This window comes from Momordica charantia (assembly GCF_013281855.1).
Source record: "Momordica charantia cultivar OHB3-1 chromosome 10 unlocalized genomic scaffold, Mcharantia_2.0 BLBB01000010.1, whole genome shotgun sequence".
Lineage (NCBI taxonomy): Eukaryota > Viridiplantae > Streptophyta > Magnoliopsida > Cucurbitales > Cucurbitaceae > Momordica > Momordica charantia.
The window spans coordinates 15,804,247-15,815,242 of NW_028275158.1; positions in this window are offsets into that span (position 1 = coordinate 15,804,247).

The window sequence follows — 10,996 nt, forward strand, 5'->3', positions numbered from 1 at the left end:
GTCGCGAGATTAGCGGGACTACCACCCATAAGTAGAGGACTTTACTCCACGATCAGGTACGATGATTTCTGACCTCGAACTAAACTGGGAATCCGACCTATACTGACTTGATCGTCGGAGTGCTCACCTTTTTGTGCAGGTCCGCGCAAGTATTCAGATCGGTCCGGAGGGCGAGTTCGAGCTGCAATCTGAAATACACTGTTGTGCATATCCTTGCATAAACAGAAACTAAAGATTTGGAAAATTGTAAACAGAATCTTTTAAATCATACATTCTAATTTTTTAAAATCTATAACTGTTTTGTTAATTAAATATAACAATACACTTTTTTTTAGTTCCATTTTTCCTTAAAATAAATTAAGAAGTGGGTCCAGGACTTCATAAAAAATTAGGTTTCATTCTTGAGACAATAAAAATTTATATTTTAAATACTTAATTAAATTCCTAAATGATTTGAGAAGAATCTTAAACAGTTTAGATTCTAAATTTACGGACAATTCTAATAAAAAAAGTTAAAATATCAAAACACCTATTTAAGATTTAATTAAAAATTATTTTCAAAATTTGAAATTTTAATTTATCCGAATTGAACGACACAATTAAAATGACTTAATTTTAATTTAACGATTTAAACATTAAATTAGTGATTTCAAAATCACTTTTCCCAACTTTAGATTCAACTAACTTTAGATTCAACTGTGCTTGCTTTGGCTTTCATTCCAATTCATATATAGAAACTCAATTGTATGTTTTTAAATAACTCAGTCAATCTCTTAAAACTCGAAATTGGAATTCACAGGAAATAAGTTGAACTGGTCTAACTTGAAAATGTGTGGCACACTCGATTGAACAACAACCATGCAACATACGAAAATTTCACAAAGATCCACAAAATTCAAAGTAAATAAATAGATAGAGATTTTAGAAAAGTCGTGTGATGGGAGTTAACAAATGTGAGATAGAACTACTACTTCTTATAGTTTTTGTAGGACAAAACATATGAGTTGGATGGGATGTGAAGTTCATAAATTATCAGAAAAGGTTTTAAATAACAATATGACTTTTCGTGACAATTAAAAAATGTCATAAATGATGGTTGGAAAAACAATTATGACCTTCCGTGATAGTTAAAAAATTATGACCTTTTGTGACAGTTAAAAATTGTCATAAATGATCTATAAACGCAATTATGACATTTTGTGATAGTTATAAAATGTCATAAAATTTGGAAAAAATCGTAAATCTCTGTTTTTTCCCATGAAAATCGTGCCTCCACAATTCCGTGACCATTTTTCATTGTCATTAAATAAAAAATTTCACATTTTTCGTGACAGTTTTTAATAGTCATGAAATTAAAAGATCCGTAAGTAGCTTTTTTTCGGCAAAAAATGCATCCCCACAATTGGTGACATCGCTTTTTTATTCCCCAAACTTTTTTCATGTTCATAACTATCATTCAAGACCAGTTTTGTAGCAGTGAATTGTATTTTTAATTTATTTTTTAATTGAATATAAGATCATGAGGCAATTGCAAATATGACAAAAACATTTAATAAAATTAGCAAAATAGCAAACATATTTAGATTTTTTTTTCAAATATAGCACTTTAAAAAAATGGATGTCGAATTTTAAAATAACAACTTTACTAAATGCACTACAACAAATCTTGGTTTTTATTTCAGACAAAAAAAAACACGGAGGAAATGATGCCGGACAAGAAAAAAATAGAGGAAACCATGTCGGACAAGGTAGAAAACGCGTCAATTTTAATATATATATTTTTAAGTATCTATGTCGGGCCTAGTTCGCCATTGTAAGTTTAGTTTTAATGGCAGGCCAAGCCCGACATGGATAATGTGTGATTTTAATTAACCCTAACTTCAAAATTTCACCCAAAATTTTACCATCCATAATTTTTTGCCTCCCACCTCCCTTTGTCGCGCGCGAAACCCTCTCTACCATCGTTGTGAACCCAGCTTCACTGCGTGGGAAGGCCAACGAACAGCCATGAACGGCGGTGCGAGCGACGGTCCATGAATAATTTTCCGGCAGCGGCGAGCTTCAATTCGGTGGTAGGTGGCGGCGACGAGCGAATATATTAGGCAATGGTCACAACATTGAAGGTATCATTATTCTTCTCTTCTCTTCTCTAGTATTAGCTCGTTTTCATCTCCTTCTAGTTTGGTAACTTCTCATTTTCTTATGGTTTGAGTTTCTGTTATTTTATCTATAACTTTAGTTTTTTTCTCTTTCTCTGTTGTGCCCTGTTCCACGAATGAAATCAAAACAAAAGAAAAAAAAATTGAGTGGGTTTAGATGGGAAGGGACGGGAAGGGAAGGGTAGGGGATAATCTTGTTTGTTGGAGGGAGAAAAAGATCTGAAAAATGGAAAATGAAGAGGAAAAAAACTAAAGAACCTGAAATTGAATAGGGAAGGAGGAAAATAATCTTGTTCGTCCCTTGCCATTTCACTTTATCACCACTTGACAAACTAATCATCTGTCGCCTATGCCTCCACCCACTTTCTATTTCATCTTGTAGATTTTAGATCGGTAGTCCCAGTCATCATTTGAATTGGTTAAGTGTCGTTGCTACGCTTGGTGAATTGAATTGAGATGTGTGGATTTACAAGACATGAAATCAGTTGGTTTTGTTGGGGCATAGAATGGTTTTGTCTTGTCTTGGGCATAGAATTTAACCAAAGTCGAGAAAAGGGTGAAGCCGAATGAAATGGCAATTGGCATATTTTAAAATTCTAATTCCACACGTCGTTCACCCTCTTTTAGTCTCTACTTTCTTGTCTTCTCAATTCTATTGTGTACTTTGCTACTCCCATCAATAATAATACTACTTTCAGATCTATATTCACTCACCCTTTAACTAACCCAAATCAGTATGCAGATGAGCTGCCATCTGATCATTCAAAAAAATAAACAAATAAGATCAAAGACCCGAATCAGATCTTTTTTTCTTTTTTTTTTGCAGCATTTTCTACAGACCTTTGAAAGTTAAAATAATAATAATAAAAACAATAATAACAAACACTTTTTCTTTTGTGGGTGAGTGTAGAGTACAAGCAGGTGGGGTCCATCTATTTTTCCGTTATAACCTTCCATGTTTACTAGCTACCACTTTACACACCCCACCTTATCAACCCTTTGTTTCTTAATCATTCCTATTTTACTTCTTAAGAACCCGACAAAGTACACAAGCTTAACCATTGTTTTTTCTTTTTCTAGATTAAACTTTCATAAATTTAGTAATGGATAAGTCGTGGATGACAAAAAATAGAATGTCAACCGAGTATAGGTTAGGGGTTGAGATGTTCATTGAAAATGGATTATGACATTCAAAAAGATCAAATGTCATTTGTTGTCTATGTTTAAAGTGTGTGAATGCAAAGTCTCAAAATGTGAATGTAGTAAGAGATCACTTATTTGTTTATGGTATCGATTAAAGCTATAAGACATGGATTTGGCATAGTGAATCACTACCAATTAAGAGAAACATTGAAAGTATGTCTGATAGTGTACAAGAAGAAGTTGAGGATGACAATTTTGATGGCACAATAGGGATGTTTAAGGTTGCATATGATTACTTTGATGAAAATCCATAAAATTTCGAGGAGCTACTGGGTGATGCGAAGAAACCATTATATTCAAATTGTAAGAACTTTACCAAAATATCTGCATTGTTGAAGTTATATAATTTGAAGAAACCATTAGGTGAGTTTGTTTCACCATCCCTATATTTTAATGTTGCCAAAAGGAAGTCAAATTTGGGATTGCAACCTCAAGACCAAGCCGAATTGAAGACTCAGAGTTCACAACCAAAATAATCCACAACTAAAGTCAGTAATGTCTTAAAGAAAAAGGAGAAAGGGAAAGAAGTTGTCAATGCACCTACTAAAGTTTTTATCCCAAACGAACAACCAACAATAGTAATTAATTTGTTTTAGTTTTGTCACTTACTGTTTTTGGGCACGACACTTATCTTTTTTGTGCATAACATTTAACATTTTGCTTTTAAATTTTCTAAGGGAAAACTGTGTCATCTGGCTATTGGATCGGTGGAGAACATTGTTGCAGTTGGCACAGTATTTGATAATGACATACAAAGTCCAACAATTCATGGAGTGTCATTAGGTGTGGACAATGTCACAGTGATGGTAGACATTGTCATGGGCGAAGATGCTATGATACCAGTTCCTGTGAAGGGTGAGATAGAGACATTATATCAAACCATTAGTAGCTTTGTGGCATAGCCTCGTCGACTAGTAATTTTAAATGAGGAGAAAAATCTATGTCTTGTTCTAACTTGAGTGGAGTTTTAACTTTTCGCTTGTTAAATGTTGTTTGTAATTTTGTTTGTCAAAGGTTCCTTTTCCTTGAACATCCAAGCCAAGAACACAATCATCTGAACATATTGATGTCCACATGACTATTAAACTCCTAAATCAATATGACGTGCGTTCAATGAACAACAAGGATGTAATTGAATTCAATATCGGTGATTATATATTTGGAATGGAGAAGATCATTGGTTTAACATGTGATGACATCATGGAATATTGCGAAATGATTCAAATAGGCTATATGTGTGTGCTCACGTGCATCGTGTAAGTATATTAAATCTATTTCATATCTTAACATCGCTAACTATGAAGTTTAATGTTTTACAATTATATGTTTAGGTATCTTTGGAATGAATGTGAGGAGGAGACACATAAGAAGTTCTTGGTGGTTGACCCTGACAACATTGTACCACAAATTATGTCTCAAGAAACTTGTTCTAGGCATCTAGCCAACAGGTTAGACATGAGTAACTTGGAACAAGTAGTACTCATATCCCACATAAGAGCAGGTAAGCTAGCAATTTAACTTGATTTTACTTATTTATAGTTTCTTTAATCCATCCATGAATGTAATACAATCATGTTGGTTATGAATAGTTTTCATTGAAAGTTGTTTGTTATACATCTTCGAGAGAATTGTGTTTATGTATTGGACTCTCTAAGAAGTAAGATTGAAGAAAATTATAAGGGAATCATAAACACGTAAGTGCCTTGTACTCTTATAGTTATGATTTTCATAATTATGTCATTCTAATGTTTCAAGTTATTTAGATCATTGAAAATGTGGCAAGCCAAACACTCTATTCAACAGTGTCGCAGTACTACAATTTGGAAACCTGTAAAGGTAAATTTACATTTGATTACATTTTAAATATGCTCAAATTTGCATTGAAATCTTTTGTTAACTCATAATTATGTTATTTTTCAAATTTTCTATATGTAGTGTCCTCGTCAACTAGGTTCTATCGAGTGTGGGTACTATTTGCAAAAGTATATAAAGAAATAGTGCGGACCCTAATACTTCCATAACTGAACTTGTACGTATTATCATATACCTTTATGTGTTTATATATACTTTATCCTTATATTAATCAGTATTATCTTTCTTTTCTTGTAGTTTAACAAAAAAAATGCCTATAAACAAGAAGAAATCGACGAAGTTCGAATAGAATGGACATCATTTGTTGGACGATTTGTGTAGTACCTATGGATTCATTACTTTTGTTTATTTGATGTAAGTATTTAGTTCGAGTTACTTTCTGTAGTAGTACTTAGTAGATTTAAAATACTTGGTCTTGTTTAAAATATATAGAAGTTTGAATTGTTATGCTGAATGTAGTTTTGTTGGAGGGACGGGCGGTCACATTTGTTTCTGTGTGGAAGGGTGTTAATATATAGAAGTGTTTGTTGTTGCTGAATGTAGTATATTATTGCTTTCCAAGTTAATTTTGAGTTATTCTAAAGTAGAGAGGTCATGTTGAAATTTGTACTTGTTTGATCAACTCTTAAATAATTGTGCTTTGAGTTTAAGGTTAGTTTTTTAGTTAAGTTTTAGAATGGATCATGATGTTGAAATTAGTTTTAGTTGCATATTTTTTGTTTTCAGTTTCAATAATATTGAGATATTATTTTGTGTCAATAAGTTGGAAGGAGATATATTGGTTGGTTAGTTTTGAGTTCTATTTTAAATTGGGGAGGTCATGTTGAAATTTGTACTTTTTTTATTGTTTGTGTTTTGAATCTAAAGGTTAGTTTTTGAGTTAAGTTTTTCGAATAGATCATGATATTGAAATAGTTAAGTTTTAGTTGCATATTAGTTTTTGAGTTATTATTTTGCGTGATTAGGTTGGAAGGAGATATATGATTGGGGTTAGTATTGAATTATATATTCTAAATTGGAGAGGTCAGGTTGAAATTTATACTTTTTATTATTTGTGTGTTTTGAGTCTAAGGTGAAATATTATCATAAATCTGAGTGAAATATAGTTGGTTAGCCACGTCTCGGCAACCAACTATTTTTTTATTGAATTATTCACGAAATAATGACGGTCAATGTCTGTTATGAAATATAGTCATTCCATGATGCACGAGACGTAGATACAATGACGTACAAACAATGACGCTCAAACGATGACGTACAAACAATGTCGCACATATAATGACGGGCAAAAACCGTTATGCAAAATTAAACGAAACAATGACACTCATAAAGATGTCGGTCACCATCCGTCATTGTTATCCTTCCGTGACAGGCATATTCGTCATGGAAAATAAGATTTACATGACGGGCAATGCCCAACATTAAAATTGTTGGTCATTGAAAGGAAACAAGGACACTTGCATAGATGTCGGTCACTGACCGACATGGTTACTCGTTATGACAGTCATTATGATTGGCAATACTCGTCATGAAAAGCCGAATTTGTTGTAGTGATGAGATACATCTATAATATATATGTAATATATTTGACTACTTATATGTATGTAGTATACATGTGATATACTACTGATATGACTGTCTGATATTTGCAACATGTATGTCATATAAATCTGGTATACTACTGATATGAGTGTCTGATATACTATTCATATGACTATGTGATATACTATTGATATAAGTGAAAATTCGTGCTATATTTGAACATTTTAAAAAACATGTGATATTTTTAAATACATAAAAGATTTTTGCTACTCATTGCAATTTCCCTAAAATTATCCGTTCATAGAAAGTTTACTTATTGATTTAAATTGGGTCCACCTATTAAAAAGTTTATAAAGTTTCATTAAACTACCCTATTCACCGCGTAAAAAAATTATTTTTCAAATTTTATCAGGATACTAAGTATTCTTGTTGATTTTTGAAAAATTATTTGAAAAGTTCAAGTGCTAGAGCTATGACAATTTTAGATTTTCTTGAAAGTCAATGTATTGTTAGATCTCCATTATTTGATGGTAAAAAGTATGATGTTAGGAAATATAAAATGAAAACATTCTCATTATCTACTAATTTTGATTCTCTGTATGTTTGTGAAAATGATTTATTAAAATCAAAATGGAAGGATGAATTGCTTTGTTTTTATAAAAAAGCTATAAATAGCATATGTTATGATTTAGTTAGAAAAATATATGATAAAGTTTCACATTTTACATATGCATATCATATTTGGACTTTTCTTGATAATATGTTTAGTGTTGAAAATTATCCTTTCATTGAAGGATAAAATGAAGAAAAATTCCTTGAAGTGGAAGAAGAAAAGTGTGATGGATCCTTCTTGTGCTTGATGGCTCATTCAAATGATGGGAGCGATGTCGAAAGCGATGAGGATGATGTAAATCATAAATCCTCTTCTTACGATGAATTATATGATGATTTTGAAAATATACAACAGGAAAAGTTAGCTCTAAATACGTGAATCTAACACAGAAGTATAAGTCATTTTCTATAGAGAACAAATCTTTGATAGATGAAAATAATTGATAGAAAAACAGAGCTACTAATGATTATGTATTGCATAATGATTGTTGTGACGAGAGATATATTTTGAATGATAGGATTAAGTTTCTTGAAAAGGAAAATGAGGATCTCAACTATTTAGCATGTGAATTAAAAATTGAATTGAATGATTTGAGAAATAAAAATGAGAAAATTGTATGTTTTTCTTTGGAGTTTAAAGATAAAATTGTTTGTTTGAAAAGTGAAATTGTTACTTTGGAAACTAGCAATATATATTTAGAAAAAGAAAATTTTTCTTCTATTGATACAATTAAATTTCATGAATGTGATAATTGTGAGAAAAATGATCTTTTGCATGTGTAAAAGAAAAGGAAATGCTTGCTAGTAAAGAGCTTGAAATTGCAAAAGAGTCTATTAAGAAATTGATTATGTTGGATCGGTATGGCAACCCTAGAGGGGGTGAATAGGGTTTAATTAACAAAATATAAACTTTTTAATAAATTGGCCAAATTTAAACAAAAATAATACACTTTTTGAGATATGCAATTTTAACAAAGTAAGATAAAATAAATTCTAAGGCAAACAAGAGAAATTTAAAGCAAAAAATAAAATTCTAAGATTAATTGCAAAAATAAATAAGAGAGAGGGTTAGAGAAATTTGACACCGGGAATTTTTATCGTGGTTCGGCACAACTGTCCTACTACACTTCTGAAGCACCTCTTGAGTTGTAAATTGAAATTCTGACTCTTTCCACGGTAGGAGTCAAACCGGTACACTACTCTTCACAAGAGCAAAGACGATCCTCTCCACGGTGAGGATCACACCGTTACAATGAGTTGGAAATTTCTAAACACACTTACAAACTCTCAAAAAGAGTAAATATACAAATTTGACTCACAAAAATTCAATTCTCACAGCAATAAATTTCTCTCACAAATAAGATGGAAAGAAAAATTGAGAACTTGGAGAGATTAGCAAATGAGAATTTTGAAATTATGGAAGATTGAGAATAAGAGAATTATATGTAATTTTTAAGGAGGAGTTGAGTTTAAATAGAGGGGAGAAAATAGTAAACAAAAAATCAAGTTTAATTTCAAACCATTAGATCTTAATTATTGAAAATGAAGGGTGGAGATGATCTAAAAAAAATATTAAGAGTTATATATATATAATAATAATAAATAACATATATACATATCAAAATAGTTTTGAATAATATCAATCGATATATAATAATATTAATAATAATAATATATATATATATATATATATATATATATATATATATATCTGTGTGTGTGTATGAGAAAACGGTAAGAACTTTGATTTTTTTTTAAACCCACTTACACATGTCAACATTTAATGCTGACATGATGTAAAAAAAATTTAATTTTTAATTTTTTTTCCTTCAAAGTTATCGTTGTAACTTTTTTACTTTTTCTTTTCTTTTTCAACATATATATATTTTAAAAAGAAGTTTGCCACTTGTCAGCCTACGAACTGTCCACGTCATATTTTCGGGTATTTATACTTCCAATTTGTTTCTATCGTAACTTCTCCGTTTCAGCTCCGACTTGGATGAGTTAATAGTCGTTGGAATCGTTGTCACGAACTCTACGCTGTTGATACTTTAAAAACTAAAATTATATAAAAAAAAAATTTAAGTTTGTTATCATCAAAACATTAATTAATTAATTAAAATTAATTAATTTTAGATTAAGGGCCAAAAAGTCAACAGACTATAGGTGCACAAAAGTTAGATAAGACTATAGACATGGTTAAACATTTTAATGATAGAAGGGGATTAGGTTATGTGTGTTTGGGGGAAGGAAATTGGATTGCCATGTGGATGACAGTGGTTCTCCAAAAGGATATATCTCTGTTTGCATCTTCAGGCAACTCCACCTCGGCCCTTTCGAGGTGGAAGACTTAGCCGTTATTTCTTTTGCCAAACTGACAAAATCATGGGCAAAACTGTATGGGTTCGACCTACATGACCCGACAGGTTTGACCTTAAGTCCGACCAAGGTAACCGCCTGTTCAACATCAAACATCAAATTTCTCATCGAACTTAATATTGAGTTCAAGCTGCTTACTGACTTGAGCGTCGTAGATTTTGCCCTTTTGTGCAAGTCTTCCTGTTGTGATATAAGTCGGAACCTGGACCGAGTTTGATCTTGACCAAGGTTTGACATTCTGCATTTCTTTACAAAAACATTTGGCGTCATCTGTGGGAAACTAGAACTTAAGTCATCCCTATCATAGGTTAATCTGAGCTGGTTTAACCAACTACTTCCATTTACTCAGCAGACCAACAAGGTCTAAATGGAAAAATAGCCTCTAGCGCGAGGTCGATATCAAGGTGACGGAAGACCAGATTCAAGGAGGCCAGAGGTTTGACCAGTCTAGAAGGTCGGCCCGCAACACGAATTTAACATTGCCTCCTACCCGTTCAAGGCTCGCCAAGACCCATTGAGGTCGAGTGGAGCGTCGAAGAAAAATACACGGAGGACCGAACCAATGGCGGATCCTGCTGTTCTCACTATCCTCCAATGAAAACTTGATGATGTGCGCATCGAGTGCACACCATGGAGGAAACTTCTAATGAGACGATGTGGGCGAACCGAACTGGGTCCCAATCTAGGGCCCAGGGCGGAGCGGACGATTTGCAATAGGACGGGGACTGACTGGGCGTTTATGCTGAACGCACGCGCTAAGCGTGGTAACAATTATATAGATGCAAGCGCACACCTGTCAGAGTAATATAAAATGGATGGAGTATCCAAGTATCGATCCTCAAGGACTTCTAAACAATTTCCAAACTCTGAAGTTTTAAAGAATAGTGAATGTTGAAATGAGTGATTCTTGTAAATGGGAAGTGGTCACAAATAATGGTTTTGGATTTGGGATTTGGACTTATAATAATAAAACCTAGCCCGAATTACTTCAAGTTAGCCAACAAAGAATCAAGGACATGCTAAGGACAATATGCATTTTACTTTAGAAACTAACGACTACGCTTCTCACTTTACTTATGTCTAAGCAAGTTCAAAGTCCTAAGACATTCCCTAATATGTCTATTATGAGATATATCTTAGTTTTAGGATGGAAATAGTCGCAACCTCGGGTTAAGGTCCTATGTCTAGGCTACTTAAGCGGAACCCTTATGTCTAAGGCGCTCCTCTCC